The sequence below is a fragment of the Drosophila takahashii genome, chromosome X, assembly GCF_030179915.1.
Source record: "Drosophila takahashii strain IR98-3 E-12201 chromosome X, DtakHiC1v2, whole genome shotgun sequence".
Taxonomy (NCBI): domain Eukaryota; kingdom Metazoa; phylum Arthropoda; class Insecta; order Diptera; family Drosophilidae; genus Drosophila; species Drosophila takahashii.
The window spans coordinates 10,784,205-10,807,181 of NC_091683.1; the positions used below are offsets into that span (position 1 = coordinate 10,784,205).

General features: G+C 37.4%; 1 protein-coding gene and 1 long non-coding RNA gene across 3 annotated transcripts in view; one reads left to right on the forward strand and one right to left on the reverse strand.

The window, feature by feature from the left end:
- LOC108056252 (ras-related protein Rap-2b) overlaps nt 1–22,977 on the forward strand; it is a 46,311-nt gene that overhangs the window by 332 nt on the left and 23,002 nt on the right. Inside the window, exon 1 of one of the 2 annotated variants that reach the window (XM_017139978.3) lies at nt 17,064–17,329. The exons of the other annotated variant lie outside the window; for it this stretch is intronic. The gene's annotated coding sequence lies outside the window, so the exon portion shown is untranslated. Of the gene's footprint in view, nt 1–17,063; nt 17,330–22,977 lie in introns of those variants that run through there. 2 annotated transcript variants of the gene reach the window in all.
- LOC138913863 (uncharacterized) lies at nt 14,592–15,939 on the reverse strand. Its single transcript, XR_011419732.1, has 2 exons — nt 15,835–15,939; nt 14,592–15,050 (listed from the first exon to the last, which is right to left on the reverse strand). It is a non-coding gene; the product is annotated as an uncharacterized lncRNA (long non-coding RNA).

Genomic DNA, 22,977 nt, shown 5'->3' on the forward strand with positions numbered 1-22,977 from the left:
GTAAGCGAGGTACTATCTTTCATATAAATTGTATAATATTAAATTGAAATTATTGAATGCCTACAATGTCCCACATCCAAAGTATATCATCTAATATTACATTATTTTTATTATTTTTACAAAATATTTAATCTCTAAATTGTTCTTTTGTTTTTAATATGCATTTTTACAGATAAAAGCGAGTTACTATATTTTATATTAATTGTATAATATTAAATTGAAATTCTTGAATGCCTAAAATATCCTACATCCAAAGTATATCATCTTAAATAATATTTTTATTTCACTGAATTGTTTCTCTCTGTGCCACAGCTCGCATTAATCATACGCCGCGTGTGTTTTGATAAATGGTAAGCAGTAAGCAGCAAGTAGACAGTTTCAAATGCAGCTCAAAAAGTAGTTGCAGCACCGATAAGAATAGCTCCCGAAAAGCAAAGAGCCAAGGAAAATAGTGCAAGAAAAGCGAAAGGGAGAGGGAAAGGCAAACATTCTGGGTCCAAAACAATTTGGCAAAGTATGCCCCAGGCAACACGCTGCCACAAAACTTTTCTTTTTTCGAGGGGCCAACAAATGGCGGGATGTTTGAAGTCGGTCCCCTACCGCTGCCATACCACACCATACCATACCATATACCTTCAACAATTTCTCCCGGAAAACCAGTAAAAAAAAAAGCGCAAAACACACCCTTTGCATAAACTTCAAAGTCCGGCGGGGAACACCAGGCAATGTTGTAAGTGCCCCAATCAATTGTGGGCGAGAGCTACTAGCTCAACAAAGGAAAACCGGTTGCAAAGACGACCTTAATTAAACCTTAAATACACATTTTGGTTTAAATCAATTAGGTACTTGAGTGATTCTTGGTCAAGATTAGAGCTTGAAAAACGACAGCTTGTTAATTCTCGTTATTTAATTTGTGTTTTCCCTTCAAAAAATAAATATTATCAAATCGATATTGTCAAGATACAGGCTTTTTTATTTAGATATTAAGTAGTTTTGTTAAATAAAAATAAATGTTATAGGATTACACAAAAAGGAAACTCTAATTAATGAAATGTCTTGTAAGCCTATTTGGAAATTCACAACATTGATTAGGCTTCAGTTGTGAGGAAATTCCAAACTCAAATAGCTACATTTGATGACAATTTCCAATCGATATGGAAATTTAATCCATGCCATTTGAGCTGCTTTCTGCTTTCTGCCTGCTTCCTTTTGTTTAGCTCGAAATGCCTGCCTCTCATTTCATCAAATTAGCCAGATAATTAAAGGCGAGTAAGCTAAGGCAACATCCACATCCGCATCCGCATCCAACCCCCCGTAAATAGCCGTTTTCAACTGTCATCCAACACACTCGCTCACTCGAATAACAGTGGACAAAGGCCTGGGGGCCAAAAGCCCCCCGACATGCGTGTATGGCTTTCTGAACTTTCACCTTTCGCCTGCACCCCTTTCCCCCTCTCGCCATTTCGCTGGCATGCAAATGGCATGTGTGCACCACCAACCACCCACTTTGCACCACCGTGTGTCTAACTACATCAAGTTATTAGCGCTAATAGAGCCTAAGTGAGGGATTAGATCGATGCCATGACTCCTGGCTGCATCCACCGAACCGCCGAGCAATCAAGCCAATAAGCACACTCAAGAAATTCCAGGTGCTACTCCTTGGGTTAATCAAATGTGGGATGGGGGTTAAATGGTAACTCGGCTGTAATAATCAGATGAGCATTTTTAAGGGATGTCTATAGGATATGTATTTTCCTAAAGTTCTCTAAGTATTTTTAATAATATTGAACAGAAAAGGAAAACATTTTTTAAATCCAATATCTTAGAAGAATCCTTATAGCTGTCCAGGTTTTTTAACTATTTTTCCTTCCACTTTCAGACACAAAATTCGATAAGTGCAAGTGCAATGTGGCAAAATGAAAACATGGCCACATTTTGTTGCTGACAAGGCAGGTATTCTACACAGAAAACAAAAAAGATTAAGCATCGAATTTTTTCATATTAAAGGTATATTTACTGCCTATTAGTTGGTATTTACATAGTTTGATATTTATATGATTAATAATGTGAATTTGATATTGGAAATTTCCGTAATTGTTATCTACATTTTATCTACATTTTAATTACATTTCAAAGAGATTCTACATTTTAGTGTAGTATAATTTTCCTCATCGTTGCGTTAGTTTTACACTGATTTTCTCTCTGTGCACTGGCACCTGTTGTTGCCTTTTGGCTGAGACTGTTGACAGGACTCAGTCGCGTTGACAGAAGAGTTGACGTTGATGCTGGGATGTTGCTGTTGTTGTTGTTGCCGCTGATGATGAACGCCCCCGGGCGCGGCGGCTGTGTGGGCGTGGCACTTGTAAGCGATGATGAATGCGCTGCCACTGAGCTCTCTCGTCTACTTGGCTTCCTGGGCAACTTGTGACAGTGACGACATGTCAACGACTTCCTCGGCTGCTTCCGCTTCCGTCAGGTGGGCAGGTCCACCCCCTTACCCCCCTCACCACTTCACCCCCCCTTCCCTTTTCGTAGACGATCCGTTTAATCAAATTATTGCACTGCATCGTGGGAAACTTTTGATTTTTTACATTTAATTTGACAATAATTAATTGAATTGTTTCGCTGGCAGAACGAAAAAGTTTTCACCATTCCTCTCTCGAAACACCGTCCCCTAAAAATAAACACCCACCCACAAATACACAAGCATTTTAGGACATTAAACGCAGCTGCTGTCTGTGTGCGTGTGAAAGTAAAAACACTACAAGAAATATGTATATTTTAAATATATATTTTTTACTTAACGGAAATTTTTAAATATTTAACATGAATTAAAAAACATTTGCATTTCTATGGCTTAATGTATCACTTTAAGCATCAGATTTTCTCAAATCAAATCCTTGATTTTGTGGTTTTTTTCTTAGTGTATTTGAGCGTGGTTGCGTGCTGCTATAAAATGCCACTGTGATTTCAAAGCTGCGTGCCAACACTCTCTACTTTTCCTCCCTCTTTGATATAGAACATATATATCCGTATATACATAGCTTCAGATCAGGCGACGGCCTATTCCCCGCATTCCTGTACCAACTTTTTTGTTCCAACTTTTCTTTATGGTAATTTGCCGAGGTTTTTATGACCAGCGCACGTTGAACTTGAAAAATAGGAGATGTTCTTTAAGATACAGATAAATGATTACCAAACAAATCTTTGCTGTCGCACAGGTGTTATTAAATCAGGATTTTCCCGTGGCTTTTAAAAAGTCACATAACAATTTTCTCGAATTTTAATATGAAATGTACGATTTACCATCAGTTATGTATTTATGTTTCAAACAAATAAGAGATTTAAAAAGTCATTAAAAACTTGAACTTTCTATTACTTTACTCTTGAAAAAAAGTAATATAAAAGTGTATTGAAAATATGAAATATTTATTCTGATATACTTAAAGAATAATAATATTTATTTCCGTTGTTTTTACTTCAGAAAATGTGAATGTGGAAAATGAAATCAATTTTTTATTGTTAAACAGCATGACATGTTTACAATTGTTTTGTAAAACTTTACAATGATTTCATTTACTTAAAACTGCCCATTAAAATGTACAAGGATTTCAGCAAAGCTCCAAACAGGTAAGTGCTTTAAAATAATCCTAAATTATCAATTTACCCACACTTTCCCTTAAAATAATCAGTCATTGCTTTTAATGGTCCAACAAAGTTGTACATTCGTACATACATTTGACCTTTAAATTTTGCCATGCAACCAACCATTTGTATCTCATAGATGCAATTTGAAACTGCAACTATTCATGCCATCACCAAAGTTTCCCCTTTAGTTGAGTAATTAGCGTGAGTTTGGAGAAGCAAACTCCCTTCAGTTGAGTTCAGCCCCTCGATTCGCTGCCAACTTTCCCACGAGCTGCATAAAACTTTCAACAAAGTTGTGCTCCAGATTCCACAGGATTGGGATTGGGTCAGTGCCAAGTGCCACAAAATAGGAAAACACATTTCGAAAATTGATTGCTGGCTGACACAGAAAGAAACAGAAACCACAATAACCCTTATAAGTAGGTCAGATATATTTTTAATGAGTGAATAATTCTAAAAAATAGGGTTGGAAAAACTAGTCATCGATAACTACTATCAAGAGCTATTAAAAATCGGAAAAATATAAAAAAACGAATAAAAAATGTAAAGGAATTTTTTGAAAGAATCAACTGTACTACAATTTAGATAAAGCTGAGAATATTTTTAATCGATAGTATCGATTCATTTACTGATCCTTTTAAAATCGGACGATTCTTAAAAAGTATCAATATATTATGGAGATTTTTCTCATTGATTCTTCTCAGTGCCACTGAGGGCGCCTCGCTTTCGGATCGACTTGGCATTGGGGTTCCCGAGGTTCCAATGAAGTTCATTGCCTGCGATGCACGATGATTGCAGCATATTTCCAGGGGGATCGGATCCGGGGATTATTGCTGCCAGCTTGTTATTAGCCATTAGCTTTTGTTGCCAGCAAAACATTGATAAACAAACTCTTGATTGAAAACCAACAAAGAGCGCATGGCTCAGTAAATTTCCGAATGCACCCAAGAGGATTCGTTTCGCAGCCCTGAGGCGGGTGGAAATCGGGTGGGCGGGCAGTAGGTGGAAAATCGAGGAGACAGGACAGGGGAAAAGGAAAACAATGAGGCCGCCGCCGCCGCTGCCGTGTCTAAATGTTGAACAAGCGTGGGCGGCGGCTTTTGTCTGCTCTGGATTGCAGCTAATTCTCCTTTGCTCCTTGTAATGTTTCTCTTTCATATCCGCCCGCCCACATTAATTAAAGGGATTCTTCCAATGGCTACAAAACCGATATACTGAGAACCCAAAGGGCCCACAAACACATCCACATTCCCAGACACAAACCTCATCATCATCATCATCCAATTGGAATGAGCAGGCATCAGGAGTCTCTGCCTTTGATGTCCTTCCATCCACTTTGGTTTGGTTTGGCCTGCGACTAAATGCCACTCCATTCGTAGATGCACCCAAAAAAAAGATAGTCATAGAAACTATTGTTACATGAATTCTACACTATTGAGTGTCAAATTTGCATCAATCAATTGAGTATTAAATTAATACATTCAAAATTATTAAATTGAAACTTTCGGTATAGAAATAAGACTACAAAATATTAACTACTGAGTATAGAATTTGTATTATTATAACACTTTTGATTTTTTTTTGGGGTGTGGAACTCCAAAAGTAAAGCGTTCCGATTCATATCCAAATTGAATGCACTTTTTATCTAGCATTGGTAACACGTCGATTTTTCTTTGTAACCCTTAAATATTCATAAAATTTCCATGGTAAATTTATTGCGTGCAGTTTTCACACATCATAATAACTTCCCATTACAAACCCCAAATCTGTTGGCCTCATTTTAAGGGGACAAGTGTTTGGTCAAAAATACATTTGAACTGCAACATGATATTATGTAGTGTAGGTGTACGAAAGTTGGCCAAGTCGAAGCCCGGACATTGTTCAATGGACTTAGCTTAGTCAGATAGTAGATGATGATATATTCGCATTCAGTCGCCTCCCTTTGTTGAGTCTCTGTTTTCTGTCTTGTGTTTTCTGGTTTTCTCCATCTCTTGTAGCTTCCTGCAAAATCCCTGGCGAGTGCAAAAGATTAAGATTATGCAAATCGAAGTACAACATGCAAAATGCAACAAAAGGCAAACAGGAGAACTCGGAATGGGTGGTTTTGGGTGGTTTGGGTGGTGGTGGGGAATGTCAACAGTTAGCTGACGACACGACTGACAATATGTAGGCCCCCTGACCTCCGTTTCGTTTTTCCGATCCGAAGGGGGGCAGGGAAAGGGAAAGGGAAAAGCAGGAAGAGCAGTGACATTAATGATGTCAGGGACTTTGAGCAGGACCAAAGCGAAGGACCAAAAGGAAGGCACGCATTCACATATATACATATACATATTGAATGTGAATGATATGGAGAAGAAGGCATACATAATCCGGTGCAGATACTGTGCAGCTTTAAAAGCCTCTCCTCCTGACCTTCGATCTCTCAAATCAAAACTCATGACAATCTGATTAAATTCCATTCCTTTCTGGCTGGTCATGGCCGAAATGCTCATTAATCATAGTACACTACCTAAGAAGTCTCGATAAATCGACACCCAGAGGCTTAGTTGAAACGTCAAACGGGGGGCGATTTAGTACTTTAAAGAAAGTGCTGTTAATCCAAATAATCTTGATACAGTAGTAATCCTACACAGGAGTAATAAAATAGAAAAAAAAGAAAACCCTTCTTATGTACATAAAACCCCAACCTAAAGCTAAAGTTTTGGCCTCAGCCACACGGGATGGGCCTCATTAATGTAGGCCCGAAATGTCAAATAAGTGAAGGATATTGCTTTATTTTATGCCATTTTATTTGCACGCACACACAGCATAGCCCAATCTATATATATATTTATATATATATAATATGGCTTACATACGTCAATCGCAGGCGAGCCAACAAAGTTGAAGACGCGTAAATTGGGCAAAAAAAAAAATCAGAAAAAAAAATCCGAAAGAGAAACAACAAAGGAGGAAGAGGAAAGCAAAACACAAATAATAATAAAAGAAGTTAATGAGATTGGAATACAATAAAACTTAAGCGCATTTTTAAGGTTGAGTTTTACTCAACTGAAGCCCCGGGAAAATCGATTGCTCCCGTTGGACAACAACGGCAATTGGTGGCCAGGGAGGAGGGGCAAAGGAAAGGAAAGGAAAAGCAGCTGACAGGACAGCAAAAGCAACAGGATCCACTGCCAAGTCCGCAGGACAACGACAAATTGTTTGGGCCTGTCCCGAGACCAAGGCGCAAATGCAGGCGCCAGCCAAAGATAAACTCACGTTTATGCGGGCCGATAAAGGGGATAACTCCTATTTCAAAATTATGCACCTTTCAATGAAATCTGGTATCTAAAATATAAAACGCGAATTCTTCAGGATTTTTACTTTTTAGGGAATTTTTTTGGGCGCAGAATAATAAAACATGAAAATAGATTAAATTTGTCACTGTTATTCTATTCCAAAAGCTGTTGTGCATTATTTGAGCTTATTTAATGTAAGACGACAATTTCCCGTATTTTCAGTATTTTTTAAAAATTGAAATTAGTATTTTTGTAAATATAAATTCATTGTCATTGGTTGAGGAATTTATTACCCTCTTACGCATTTTAATTATTAATTATCATTATTTAATGTAAAACGATAATTTTATATTTTATTTTATTTAATTTTAAAATCAGTATTTTATCGAGTACGGATCAAGTTTGTGTTCTTCGCTCGGCATAAACCGAAAAGGGCCCCCACTTCGTTTTTCTCACTTATTCTTCCCGTTCTGTTTGTGTTGGGAGTTGAGTTTTCTTCTGGGTTATATATCTGTATATCTGGGGTTTGCTGCTTGGAATTGGGATTGGGGGACTGGCATTTGTACTGGGACTGGGGCGTTAAGAAGATGAGCCTTTGGCCGGGGCATTCGTAAGCATTCGCAGGCTGTGGCCACAGCTGAATCATGGCAACTTATTGAGCACTCGCCTCCCTGTTTTTTGCTTTTTTTTGCAGAACCATTCCGGACACTCGATGTCCGGCATTCGGCATTCGAGGATTGGCTCTCATTAAACTTGGCATTCAAATCACATCGCAAACGAAAGCTAGCCCGGACTTCACTTTCACTGCCACTTTCACTGGCGCTTTTTCCACTCGGAATCACTTAGGGGCGGTGGTTGGAATGGCAATGGGCACGGAAAACTGGGGGCGTGGCCGTGGGTGGGTCAGCAGCCTGTCAATCTTAAACAATTTGCTTACTCACCAAAGTTTGTGTGGCCACAAAAACCGAACAATAACCGAGGCACATTAAATTGGGGAAAACCCATGATATAGGAAAGAATATATGAAAAGTGCACGGAAAATAAAATAAAATACTGTCATGGTTAAATGGGGTATGAAAGGGATATTTTAAAATAATACTTCAGGTTTCTTATTTCTGAAATGAAAATGTTGTAATTACACATTACAAATAATGTCGGTTTTTGACAAGAATATTAATTTAATGAGATTTTTAAGGGATATTTTTAAAGAATTAAAATACATTAAGGAACCTTTTTGAAATTAGCTTGATTTATTTCCCAACATTTTTTATGAAAACCATCAAAAGTTAAGGGGAACTTTTTGCGTGTGAAAATGCCAAAGTCAGCTGTCGAGGAATTTTAGAAGCTTTCTTTCCCCCCTTATAATCGCCTATTTCCTAATTTCCTCATATATCCTGGCACATCCTGCCATATCCTGCGGCTGTGAATGCACGGGAATGCGTGGTGCCAAAGGGAATGTGGAAATGGCAAATGGCAAAAGTCTGCTGGCATGCATTGATTGGCCATTGGCATTTAATCACGGCATCACTCAGCACCATGGCCCACTTTAAGAAAAGCCACCCACCAGCGACCTCACCTTTCTTACTCATACCTTACCTCCCATCTGTTGAATTCCTTGGGAAATTGTTGACCACAATGACCAATGCGCAAACAAATGAAATTATTCCACAATTGCATTTGCATTTCGAGACTGGGAAATTCCTTTTTTGAATGGCAATGAAGTCATCGAGCATGGGTACACCTCAATTGACAGTGGACTCAATTAAAATGAGATATGCAGATGCAGATACACTTTAAAGTTCCTATATACATACCCATAATCAAAGTAGGAATTTAGTTTTTCCCAGAAGCCAGAAACGTAATATGTTTATTAGAAATTAAATAAAGCCATCAAATTGTACAGATATAATAGACACGTGCTAAAACTAATTGCCCACATTGTTCGGGCTTAGACAGAAGATTGCATTTGCATTAAAATTATATAATTTATATTATTTAAAAATCGAAAACTATTTTCTATTCGGTGTGCATTGTGTGTAGTTCAATCAACTATCGATTTTGGCGGCGGCAGGCACTAAAAACAAGCCACCACAAAAGCTGACATTTCGCGACACTGTGTTGCTGCTGGCCAAAAACCGCTAGTCAAACAAACAGGACAACAAGTTGCGGCCATTAGACACACACAAACACATAGCAACATGACAAAGATACTAGATACTTTGTTTGTCTTGCCTCCACGAAAATTTCAATTAATATGCGTGCTATGCCGCCATCACAAGGCAATTTTGGGAGCCTGCAAAACAAAGAAGCAAAGGGGTTTCTTGTAAAATTACACAGGTAAAAAAGGGGACACGAAATGATATTTGATTTCACGAAATTGGTATTTTTGTTATATTTATTTAAAATACTAAAAGGACATAAGTACTCAAAAGTATTTTTAAAAAAATACCAGTAATTGGGAAGAAGATATAAAAATCTGTAATTGCACCCATCAAAATGTTATCAGAAAATCATGAAAAAAATCATAACTTGTTGCTTCTTTGGGAAAAGATTCCTTGTGGCCAAGTGAACAAGACCAAAACACACAAAAAAACACAGCAAAGCTGGCCAACCTTTCAACTTAAACTCACTCAGACACTCAACGAAGGTCCTGTTTTTTGGGAAACTTAATTTGGGAAACAATCAAATAAAATTGCTCAAGCCTGTTGCCACATTTCTGACTTGAACTTGGGACGCAATGTGTGCGAGTTGGCGTGTGGCGAACCCCTTGGCGTCCCCGAAAAGTTGAAAGAGTTATTAAGAATCTGCTCATAAATACATGCATGAAGGGAGTTGCCTTCAACAGGAGAGGGACAGCCTTGAAAGGGCAAACTGGTTGGCTGTTAGCTGTTGACAGAAGTGCAAACCAACCACCTCCCCAAAGCAACCCAAAGCGACCCGAACCACTCAAAACCCAAGGGAGCTCTTAAGGGAGAGTGGAGCCACTGGCATGGAGGAAAAACCATTTGACGCTTCATTTGAATTTTCAGCGGTGCCAAGTCAGTTCGCACTAATTAACTGCCTTCCAAGGGGAAGAGTGTGGAAAAGCGATGGGGAACAGCAGAAGAAACAGCTGAAAACAGACCACCAAACACCGAAAAGAACACATCAATCAATCATCGTCATTGTCATTATCATTAGCATGCCCAGAAAAGCAGAAGCAGAAGGAGACGAAGAAGTCTGCTTGGCCATCATCAAATTTTCATTACCATCAATAATAAGCCAGGGCCAAGAGCAGACAGCAGATGAAAGAGGATGGCTGCACGTTGTAGATAGGGACAGTAGGAGTAGGTACGGAATATATGGGGCGGATGGGAGGAGATGAGATGAGTTGACTCGAATCGAATTGCTTTCAAATTAGATTTACCCGACTGTTGTTGTGCTCCATGCACGTAGTAGGCTTTCGCTATGGCTTTGGCCTTATTGTTATTGATGTGCTCAATGTTGTGACTAGTCGGTAGTTGCACCATCACCCCTTGACCTCTGAACCCCCAACCAATCAGTGCAATTTGGCCAACTCCTTTGCATGTCGGCCTCATAAATCATAAAATCATAAATCAACTCGGCAGCATATTTCCAAAGAAATGGAAAGCCAAGCAGGCCAATCAGATTCGGAAAATCTCCATATGTCACAGGGAGATTGGAGGAGCACTTACCACCTAACCCAGAAAATAATACTTTCAACTAGTTGGAAAAATATTTCAATAAATATAAAAGTACACAAAATTAACACAACATTAATTAAAATCTGGATATGGATTCTATGACTTTTAAATCCCATTTCGCTGTGTGCAAACGTATTTGCCGAATGCAAACGCACAGTTACACGAATGTAGAGCAATTGCATCAACTACATTAAATGCTTGCAACTGAAATTGAATTTGTTGCAAATTAAAATGCAATTACAAGAGTTGGATGTTGCAAATCCACAGTTGCTGCCGCTGCTGCTGCTCTTGCTTTTGCTTTCCTTTTCAAAGAGTGAGTTACTCCAAGGCCCCAGTGCTTATCGGTCTATATGGCTCCTATATACACCTTCAACTTGCCACGCCCCCACTCTGCGGGAGGAAGGGGCGGCGACGGAGGCGATGGCGACACAAATGGACAAACGGATGGATGGATGGTTGGACGGACTGGCAAACCGCAAACAGATGCGGGTTTTTGCCGAAGGTTTTTGTTTTGCCATTTGGCCAACAGCTTTTGTCAAACGCATCCACACTTGCGGCCAGCAGGAAAAGATTAAAAAAAAGAAAAACAATAAGAAATGTACATATACAACAAAATCAAATATGCAGTTTAACCAAATTTAATTTATACATGAAGCGATTCAAAGGAAATCATTTTATTTTTTTTACCCCTTTAACCTGTTCTGTACATGAAATACTCTTATGTTTGTGTCAAATATTTGTTTGACATATTTGCTTCAAAGGGAACTTGCACATCAAAAATTCCATTTGCATTTCAAATTCTGACCATCATTCAAGGAAAAAAATCAAAGCTAATTTGTATGAAATGTGTAAAAATATCCGGCTTGCAGGACCAAATATTTTATCCTTTTTATTAGCTGTGTAAAAACTGTGTATATTATAAACAATAATAGTATAGACTATTCATTTATTTATAACGACTTATTGTTTATATATTTTTCTAAACCGATATTTTTCTAGCCCCACCTGTAAGGCCCATATCCAGCGTAAAGCTCACCGCGATAGAGAAACTCCGGCGGACAAAAGTGGGCGGCTAGCGGCAGGGGGAGTGGCACCCTGCTGACAGCTTGTGGCACATTTCCACATTTTCACGCTGCCTGCATACCAGATAAATACATACATACGTATATATTTGTATATATATATTTCTCGCTTGCTGTATTTTCTTTATTTGATTGGTTTTAACATGAAATGCGGTTAACAGTAACTAAATAAGTTGGTCCGAGAAGTACAGTGTTTAGATAAAAACGAAAATGAAAACGAACACGAGAGAGAACTCGACTCCAAGCTAAAATTTGTGGGTGATTTCCCGCCAACTTTCCATTCCATCAACCCACTTGATCCTTATTACAGGCACGAGGCACTTGAAAAATGGAAAACTTTAAGCTTTTTAATTATTGGTCTGAAATTTCAACTTATTATTTAGCCAACTCAGCCGACTTTCCTCTTTCCGCCCTCCCCTCTTTCGGTGCTTGTCTAATTTTATTGTTTACCCAGAGTGCCAGAGTTTTACTCGCATTTTCACAACCGCAATTCTGCGGCATTGATGGCATCGTTTATGGACCACCCACCGAATCCAATTTGTAATCGAACCAAAGTACAAACCGTTGTTTAAATCGTGAATTAAATGCCCTTTCTGTAAAGCCATTGATATAAATTTATTTCCAAGCTAAAATTCGGTTCTCAATAGTAGTTGTATGTGTTTGATGATGATATTACAATGGTAGAATTATGGCTAAACCTTTTTAAATATCCGGCTCGAAGGACCAAACATATTATCCTTTTTATTATCCTTTTTATTATTAAAAACTTAAATTTAATTTACTTGGACATATTTTGCTTATTGTTAGGGTATTTTTCAGCATCTGCTGCTCTCCCTTTTACCTTTCTGTTTGCCAGGTAATAATTGAAATTTTAATTGAACATTTTTGCCAAGGCAGTGGCATAAATAAACACCTGAAAGCAAACTATACGCACTGCATACCGCCAGGTAAAAAAAACCATCGGAAGTTACTCCGAGGGAAATGGAGAAAAAAAGGGAAGATACAGTTTCTTTTTTTGCTGGGGTGTGTGAAAAGGGGGGCACATGCACCTGGCTTGGCCCCAAAATTCCGCTGAGCCCGCAAAATTCATTAAAACGAAATCGAAATCAATTGGGCGTAAAGTTTTATGTAGGCTTTTATTTATATACATACGAATATACTTTTTTTTCATTCGGCTCACCTCGCGTTGCGTATACGCCATGGCTAACGAGCTGAAATACAAATTTTTATGTGCGCCACATAAAATTATTGTAACGCAAACAAAATACAGCCGAGAGTTGAGGCCTCAAAAGCCGGAAAAGTCGGGATATGGGTAGATGGGTGTACCGACGTAATCCGACAACGTCATTAATAATTCAGCGCTCAGTCGAAGCCCATTTAAATCACAACCAGTCCTTTCTGGCCACATTAAATTGATCCAATTGAAATAAGCAGCGGGCCGTAATTAATTGAATCGTTTCGGTGTCATACAAATATTTAATAATGCCAGTTGCAATAAACTAAGATAATGAAAATCATTTAATATAATTAAAATGACCTGCAAACCATTTCAATTGACAAAAAATAAAGGCAGCCCGAACAAAGAACATTATGACAAGCCGACAAAAAACGATTTCACACTTGCTGGAAAAACCAAAAAATGTAAATAAACGAGGCGTCTAAGTCAGCGCCCAAACATATGCAACAATTTATATCGCTTTACGCGGCCTTTGACCCACAGAGCGTGACATGGGTGGCGAAAGGGGGGCGCACATTTGTCTTTTTGTATCATTAAAAATTGACTGGGAGTTTATTATGATTGAACTGTTTCCATCTGGCATGTGGCACCCGCACGGCATTAATACACATCAGGCAGCGAACGACTCCCGGCTCAAACTGTACGTGTACACAGAGAGAAAAACCATCTTGATTTAGATGATTTCTTTTTGACCTGTCAAAAAATGTGTGCACTACACCAAAGAAATCTAAAGCGTTTTAAAATCACTTGTAAAAGGTGTCTAAAAGTAGGCAACAATATTTTCGAATCTTTAAGTTGAATTCTTAGGTCATAAATAAAGAATTCTATGTTGTTTTTCTGTGTAAATGTGTGAGTATAGACAGATAGACAGGCCGAGACTTCATTTACATGCTGCACACACACACACACACACGTACAGGAAAAAGCGGGGAAAATGCGGGAAAAGGCGAGAAAAAGACAGAAAATGCGGATTGTCGGCAGGTGGTAGGAGCGAGCACACTTTTGCCAGTCGCAGACGGAAAATCGCCCAGGCGACAGAAACAAATAATGTTTTCGTGATTTAGAACTATTAATACCGGCAAAAAATTAAAAAAAAATGTAATATGAAAACTAACAATTTATTAGGGGAATAGAGATATCAGTTCGAACTTATATCATTTTTTTGAATTCTTATAAATTTTTTAAGTATGCACTTGAATAGTATAATTATATTTTATTATACCTATTTAAAAATTCTTGATATTTCATATATTGAATCTAACCAAATCAAATAACTATTGACATTTTCGCAAGTCCTTGCCAAGTGCTTAAACGCCGTCAGATGTTCGGGATGCGGGGGTAGATTAAAGCAAATGTGTTCTATCCAAAAAAAAAAAAACAAAAAACAGTGGATTGGGGGGGATTGGTTACCACCCATTTGGGTGTTAGTGGGTGGCTGGATTGCTTTACTCGACGAAGCGGCGAAGCGGAAATGTTGCATGCCATGCACATACAAGCCGCTTACCAACTGAGCCCCAAGTATTCCAAAGTACGGGTAACAGACACATCGACAGATGTTGCAGCCAACATTGATTTACATGTTAACAGATGTGATTGGTGAGGTATAGAAAAAAAAAAGCGGAGAAAGGAGCAACTACATTGCTTTTACCAGGTATTCAGATGGTCTTTAATAACATATATTCTGCAAAATTATTCATCTGGTAATCACTATAAATATAGTGATATTAACTAACAATACTCTCCGCCTTTTTGGTGTTTGTTGCTCTTCGTACGTTTTTTGGTATTTTTTCCAGTATTGTTTTTGGATTCCAAGAACTCCGAATAATTATTGTCCTTAAAGGTCATACCAGCATTTCTTTTAGCTTGGGCCCTCCTTTTCTTTTCATCTAATTCGTTCTTAGCCTTAACTTCGGAAATCTTCTTATCCAATCTTTTCTTCTGAGCTAAAGCTGCGGTCATCCTGGGTTTCTTGAATGTTCTATTCTTGACTTTAACAGGTTTTTCCTTCATCACGTTAACTTCAGAACGGGGCTTCAGGGTCTTTTTTAAAATTTTTATGATTCCCATCTTATCAAGAGCCGACTTGTTAACGCTCACCTTCCTATAAAATATAATAATATTCAAAATAATTAAATTCGGATTTATAAAACAAAAGTCCCCGCTTAAGATCATGGTTGGCTACCCCTAAATGATTGTGTATTTCGGTGACTAAAGGTGCATGATGCATTTTCACACCATTTTCCCACCCAATTTCCCACTGCAGTGGCAACTTTGTAGTGGCCGACGAGGAACTTTTGCCGATCTCTCTGCTGCGGCTACATTCAATTGTCGTTTTCATGGTCTGTCTCACAATTACGAATGAAAATTAAAAAGTTTTCCGTGTGTAAGAGGGTGGTGGGGTACGGAAAACAGTCGTAAGATGATGTGGGAAATGGGAAACTTTCGCCACAGCAGCAACTTTGTGGGCTGAACGTTTTTGTTTCGGTCTCAATTTGAATGTTTTCCTGAAACACTTGCCATCGAACGGCTTTCATGGGATTTATATCTGCTTGATTATTGCCCGAGATGCCGTGTGTCCTTGGTAGGTGGCAATTATCTCGCCGGTTATTGCCGATTGTTCGGAACGGGGATGGTAATGGGAATCCCGGGGAATCGGAGAACTTGAGGGCCGATATCGGAATAAGCCTCTTATGGCAATGTCAATGCCACAGATGGGGTATTAATATGCCGCGAACATGAGGCTGTGTCGGCAAAACATTTTTATTATTATATTTACATCGATGTTATTTTTTTGTTTCAGCCCAAATACTGATTTGTTTTACTGGAAAATCAGGTTTTGGGTTTTGGGTATTTTTTGTTGGATAAGATGTACTGTTTTGAATTACTTTTTGTGTTTTTTCGCTGTAATTTTACCAAAAATTGTCGGAAATCTATGAGACCTACTTGAACAGACGTTTTGAACAACTGACGACTCAATAAATAAATCTCTGTTACTTTTTGACTGATTTAGAAAAGCAAATTTGTCGACCAAATTTTTCATTTCTCAGAAATTTACATCACAATTTTTTGCAAAAAAGGGCCAAAAATCTAAAATGCAGGTTTGAATGTCAATCGATTGCAAATTTTATTACGAGTTCATCGGTGTATGACACTCCATACTTGGACCATTATTTTCTTTGTTTCGGCCAAAATACTGATTTGTTTTAGTGGAAAATTAGGATTTAGATTTTTGGAAAGAATTGTTTGATCATCAAATTTTGGCTTGAATTGAAACTGATCTTAAAAACCAGACCCGAGAAAGGACTCTCAGAAAAAAAACTTTTATATTTATTTATTATTATGTATAAAAATATTAAATTTTTCGAATAAAAACTCTTTAAAATTATTTTTGTGTAATTGTGCCATGCTTAAAAAGTTCTATTCTTTTTTGTTAGATATTGTTAATACCGTTTCTATTATTGATATCAGCTCTTCTGTTTTTCTATCCATCACATTTGTGGCAATCAATTCCGCAAAATTCATCTTTTGTCTTGAATAATCTGTGCCATTTATTTGGCTCCATCGTGGGCATTCATCATACCGTTTGCAGTTAACCTTTCCGCAGCATTTGAATGTATCTTAATGCCTTTGCCATCTGTATCCCGTAGCTGTTGCATCTGCTCAGCTGGAAAGCTCCAGAGGGAAAAGCTTCGCATTCAGCTAAAGCTTCTCCCCGCTTTTGCGCCCGCTATACTACCCACCACCCACCACCTACCACCCGATTTTCCGATTTTCCCGCGCTTCAAAGGAGGCGGCTGTGCTCCTTCGTTTCGTCGTTTTTCGGCATGCACTTGTGGCGCTTTCAAACCACCCAAAAACCTCCTTGCCATTTTCCACCACACCCCCCAACAGAAGCTGAAGCAGAAGGCAACCTCTCTCACCTTGGCACACTTCGGCTGGCCGGATTCAGGTTCGGATCGTGGTTCGTTATGGTCCCTCGGCTGTGCGATTTCGATTTCGGGCATGCATCAAGTGTAACGCGAGCGTTTGCTGCCAGTTTTTCCCGGGAACTCGACGCAGCGTGTTGTTCCATCGCTGCTGCCTAAAGCCAATACCAAAACCATTTCCATCTCAACAGTGGCCAACATCCAGCCAACAGCCAACTAAACAGTCCAATTTTGGCCAGAAACAAAAGAGCATCATCCTGGCCGCAAAAACACGAGCGCAGAATTCAAATTCAAGTTCGAATTCTTCTCGCTTAGAGTGAACAATATTCTTCTTTTTTTTTAAAAAACTTGTGCTTCTTCTGTGTCTCTTGAGTGCAAATTGGAAAAACTTAATTTACCAAAAATATAATTAAAAAGCCCTAAATTGTTTCGGAAAGATAACTCCTAAGAACAGGTACCAACAAAAACGTCTCGAGTTAAACAAAAAACTTGCTTTGTTTGTGTTCTATTAATTTATTTAAATAGTTAATGTGAACGTTGGGAAAATATTTAATATTAAGTTAATCTTGAAGCTTGGATTGTTAAATAAATTCTGAATTTTCATGGTGAAAAACATTTAATTTAATTATATCCAATTAAATTATTTTATTAGTGTGACTTTCGAATTTAATTTTTATTAAATGGTTTTTAAACAAAACTTCAAAAATACTTTAAGTTGGAAAAATAATTTATTGGCAATTATCCCCAAGTATTACCAAAATATTTTCCACCGATACTCGCTGGCTACCGCAACATCATCATCGATCCGATCCGTCGAACGATAATTCATTTGTAATCTACATTGATCATAAATAAACTCATCGCTTGTCATAATTAATTCAATGAAGTTTTTTGTTCCTCTTTTTTTTTGGTTTTTTGGTTTTTTGTGCTATGAATCCTCGCTCTGATATTTCGATATCGTAAATTATACTAGCTGGGTGACATTGCTCATACGACGCGTTGGACGCGAGGCATTTTATGTGCAAACTTTTAGCTTTGTTTTATTTTATTTTTGGTTTTCTGCTTCGTTTTTTGTGCCCCAGTGATGATTTATTATTATGCCATTATTGGCTGACTTCTTATCGCACTTGTCGCAGCTTTTTGCTTGAATGGGATTCTTTTTTGGCCAAAGGAGCTACCCATATATATGTATCTCACCCATGTGCATATGTGTGTGTATGTTTAATTCATTAACTGAGTAATCGCAATCGATAATGCGATAAAATGTTTATTCTACGCACAGATAAACCGCTCTATTGGCAGCGAATGTAACCATTGTCATGGCCAACTGCCGATTATTGCACTTATTACTCATCAATGTCAGGGTTTCATCTAATTTTTTGTTCCCAATCGTGGCATTTTCGTTCGTTTGCTCGGGAATCCCCTGTCGGACCGAAAGTGCAAATTTTGGGATTGGTTAATGGCCAACTTTACGACCTCTGTTGCCCTGCATTTTAATGGTCTTTTGTCTTAGGCATCACACATATAATACATATAGAAATTCCTTTCCGGGGGGCACGGGGACCATTAAACAAGCTCAATCAGCAGAAAGAGATATAGGGGCTCTCTTATCTGTCTCGTGTGTAATCGCTCACTCATTGTTATGACTGCCATGCAGATTAACTCCCCGCTGGATTGGTAACTCCACTCCACACTCCACTTCATATTCCACTTCACGGATATCCCTGCGTATTGGGGATTCGGGAATCGGGAATGGTGGGATTAATGAAGCTCAGAGCGAATTCACCGAACGATTTTCCGGGATTTGCGGCAAAACCGCGCGTTTCACCAATGTAAATAGAAAATATCCAACATGCTTTGCCTGTTCTCGTAGACAAAACATGCATTTTTGATTACAAAAACATTGAAGTCAAATTAAATCTTTAAAATACAATATATTGTTTGAAAAACTTATTTTATAATTAAAATATCTAAATATATATTTTTTAAGAATTTTTTATTTTAATTTAATTTAACCACAAGGGCTAACGATTGTTAAGAAATAATATTTAGACTGAAAAGTTCTATGCAATATTCGGCTTACAACAAATTCACCATACACTTATGAAACGCACTGTAAGTGATTGATACGATTGCAATTCCCCTATCTCGTTTATCGCGAATCAAGTTATTCATTGAGATATTCCAATTCCGAATCCAATTCCCCTTCGAGTCTGATAAAGTCGCACTGAAACTGAAACACTAATTGAAACGACAACAATGTGACACCCAAAAAGGGGCGTTGGGGGCGTGGCTGGGGGCCTGGGTGCTGGGTATCCCCAATGGGAGTGAGGAGAGCAACAAGTCAGCTCCTAAGTCGTGGGACAGTTCATTAGGGGATAAAATTCAAGACAACACGCTTGCACACACACACACGCGAAACTAGTGGAAATTGTCTCATTAGTACAAGCACGCATCGCACTCACACAGGGGCAAGAAACATGCACTGAAAACAATTAAGGAACCCAAAGATTGTTATATAAAAAATGTAAAATTCTGAAGTAATTTCTTAATAATAATATGAAACTTCAAAAAAATATCGATCTCGATGTGTATTTTCTCTTCAGCATCGATATTATCGAACATATCGATCATTTTCAAACTCTAATTTAAAAGGGCATTGAATTCGAATAATTCGAATATAACTCTTTTGACATTTCTTAACTTTTGTACAACATTAAATACTCCCACTTTTCTCCCAGTGCTTACATATACATTCGCATAAGAGGCGAGAGGCCATAATTTCCCACCCAAGACGCTTGTCTATAAAAATTCTCACAAATTGTCGTCGTCATTGTTGCTGTTTTTCCTTGTCGGTTGTTATATATCTCCCCGAACTATTGTTGTTTTTTTCTTTTTTTTTTGTGTTTTTGAGCTGAATCTGTTGCAGGCATAAAGATGAAGTCGAACAGCCGAAGAACGGCGAACTGACAGCGCTCAGGAAATGGAAAACTAGAGCGACAACTTTTGCGAAAAACAAAAGACAACTTTTTCCGCACACTGGGTTCTTAAGCAACTGGAAAAGGAGAACGTAAGATGACAGGAACTTAAAGCAAACTTTTTTTTCTAGGTTTTACTAAGTATTCTAAGAATGGCCGACATTAAGTCCTAAGGTTTCTTAAATATTCAAGCCTAACTTAAGAGCACTATCAATTGAATCAATTTTAGTCATTAAAATCAGGAACTTACAAAATGTAATTTTAATTTAAAAAAAGGGTAAAAAAATAACCATTAAAATAGGTAGCTAATGAAAGACTTAACTAATTGGGCGCCCGTAATCAGCAATCTTGCCCCACTGTGGCGAGCAACAAGCACCATTTCCACAGCCACATCCTTCACACACATGGCCCATGGCTGATAAGGAGCTCTTGTGTGCCGGCATGTCATTTGGCTGCTTTGGGTCATTGGCTTTTCCTCGTGGAAAATGTCCCAAGCCTCCGAATTCACAACTCAGACTTCAGTTGCTGCCTGCACAGCAAGAAAAATGTGTGTGATAATTAATTTAGGGTCTGTGAATCTTGAAATAACTAATCAAAAAATTTTGCCTAATATTTTTTTAACCAATTTTTTTAACAGCTAGATATTTTTTTCAAGACGCGAATTCTTTAGCTTTATTTTTATCCTTTCTTTTTGTACTATTATTTCTTTTGTACTATTTTCTAAACTATTAACTGAATGTGGATAACGCCTTTAAATTTTATATTAAATGATTTATTTTATGTGAATAAAATCCCAATATTATGATAATATTTTTTTCTGTGTTTCACCCGTTTAACTTTAATTCAGTTTGGTTCTATATACGCTTTTTGGCCCGATTCTTGTTGCGAATGATAAGAGCAAGTTAATTTTGTTGGTTTTCCGAATGGTTGTTGCCTTCATTTCTATTTGCTGTTACTCTATTTGTTGTTCTTTTCATTTGTTGTAGGGGGCTGTTGCTTGTTGTTGACAGTGTGCGGGTGCTCTGTTTTCTCCTTTATTTATTTGTTTTATTTTTTGCGTCGAGTGTGTGTGAAATTTTTGTAATGCCTGCGGCGAAGATGCCACCTACTGTCACCTCTTTTCCCCTTGTTTATGGGATATGGGAGGTCTGTGCGTATGTTTGCTTAAATTGCCTTTTTCGTGTCATCCATGAGACAGACACAAATTGTTGTGCCTACATATAAATGATAAATATGCATGTCCCACGTTAACCCCATGAAAACAAACCACCCGAAAACCGCTCTCTTATCTCTTCATGCTAAACAAAACCGACACAAAATGGCATTTATAATTACTTGAGCCCTCGTTTTGGCTGCGGCTTTGCGATTAAGCCGATCTGAAAAAGCCCCAAAACCCAAACCCTTTTACCTATACCACCTATCTACCTACATATGTATGTACATTTGTACACCCAGAGTTTTACTTGATGGTGATTGTGACATATCAAAGTGTGTGTCCTTGCGCCCCAACCATTTTCATAAATATTCAAATCAATTTAGACAAAGTTCGCTCAATGGGCAACGGGAATTCGTAATGCCACAAAGAGTTGGGTTTAATGTTCAAAGCGGTCTGATTATGGGGCTTAGTTTATGGGGGTCTTACGCAGTAAATCTCCCAAAGCTACCTTACATTTAATAGGCTGGCTGGTAAAGTAAAGTGTTTATTCGAACTATTCTTCCAACTATTTATTAACAAAAAATTTATTTAAAATTCTCGATATATTTAATAACAAACATTTTGGCCAAGTAACAGCAAAAAAACCAAAAGAAAAAATTCCAGTTTTTGTCAAAAACTGAAATCCCGAAATTCTCTAAAACAAAGCAGTTTTTTCGCTAAAATAAAGCAATTTCTGATTTAAAGTATGGAGTGTCATACCTTTCTGAACTCGTTATTAAATTTTCTAGCGATTGGCATTTAAATCTTGACATTTTATGTATTTTAAATTTTTCGCAAAAAATCATGGGGTACCCCCTTATAAAAAAATTAAAAATTGGCGAAAATTTTATTTTTCCAAAATCACACGGAAAGTTTTATGGATTTATAGCAAATTTTGTTATCTTTTCAAAGCAGTATGTATTTTTTGTGTAGGACCATTTTTGGCCAAGTTACAGCAAAAAAACCAAAAGAAAATATTTCAATTTTTGTCAAAAACTGAAATCCCGAATTTCAAAAAAAATAACAAAACCGTTTTTTTCGCTAAAACAAAGCAAATACCGATTTAAAGTATGGAGTGTCATACCTTTCTGAACTCGTTATTAAATTTTCTAACGATTGGCATTTAAATCTTGACATTTTATGCATTTTAAATTTTTCGCAAAAAATCATGGGGTACCCCCTTATAAAAAAATTAAAATTTGGCGAAAATTTTATTTTTCCAAAATCACACGGAAAGTTTTATGGATTTATAGCACATTTTGTTATCTGTTCAAAACAGTATGTATTTTTTGTGTAGGACCATTTTTGGCCTAGTTACAGCAAAAAAACCAAAAGAAAATAATTCAATTTTTGTCAAAAACTGAAATCCCGAATTTCCAAAAAAAAAAACAAAACCGTTTTTTTCGCTAAAACAAAGCAAATACTGATTTAAAGTATGGAGTGTCATACCTTTCTGAACTCGTTAATAAATTTCCTAACGATTGGCATTTAAACCTTGACATTTTATGTATTTTAAATTTTTCGCAAAAAATCATGGGGTACCCCCTTATAAAAAAATTAAAAATTGGCGAAAATTTTATTTTTCCAAAATCACACGGAAAGTTTTATGGATTTATAGCAAATTTTATTATCTTTTCAAAACAGTATGTATTTTTTGTGTAGGACCATTTTTGGCCAAGTTACAGCAAAAAAACCAAAAGAAAATATTTCAATTTTTGTCAAAAACTGAAATCCCGAATTTCAAAAAAAATAACAAAACCGTTTTTTTCGCTAAAACAAAGCAAATACTGATTTAAAGTATGGAGTGTCATACCTTTCTGAACTCGTTATTAAATTTTCTAACGATTGGCATTTAAATCTTGACATTTTATGCATTTTAAATTTTTCGCAAAAAATCATGGGGTACCCCCTTATAAAAAAATTAAAAAT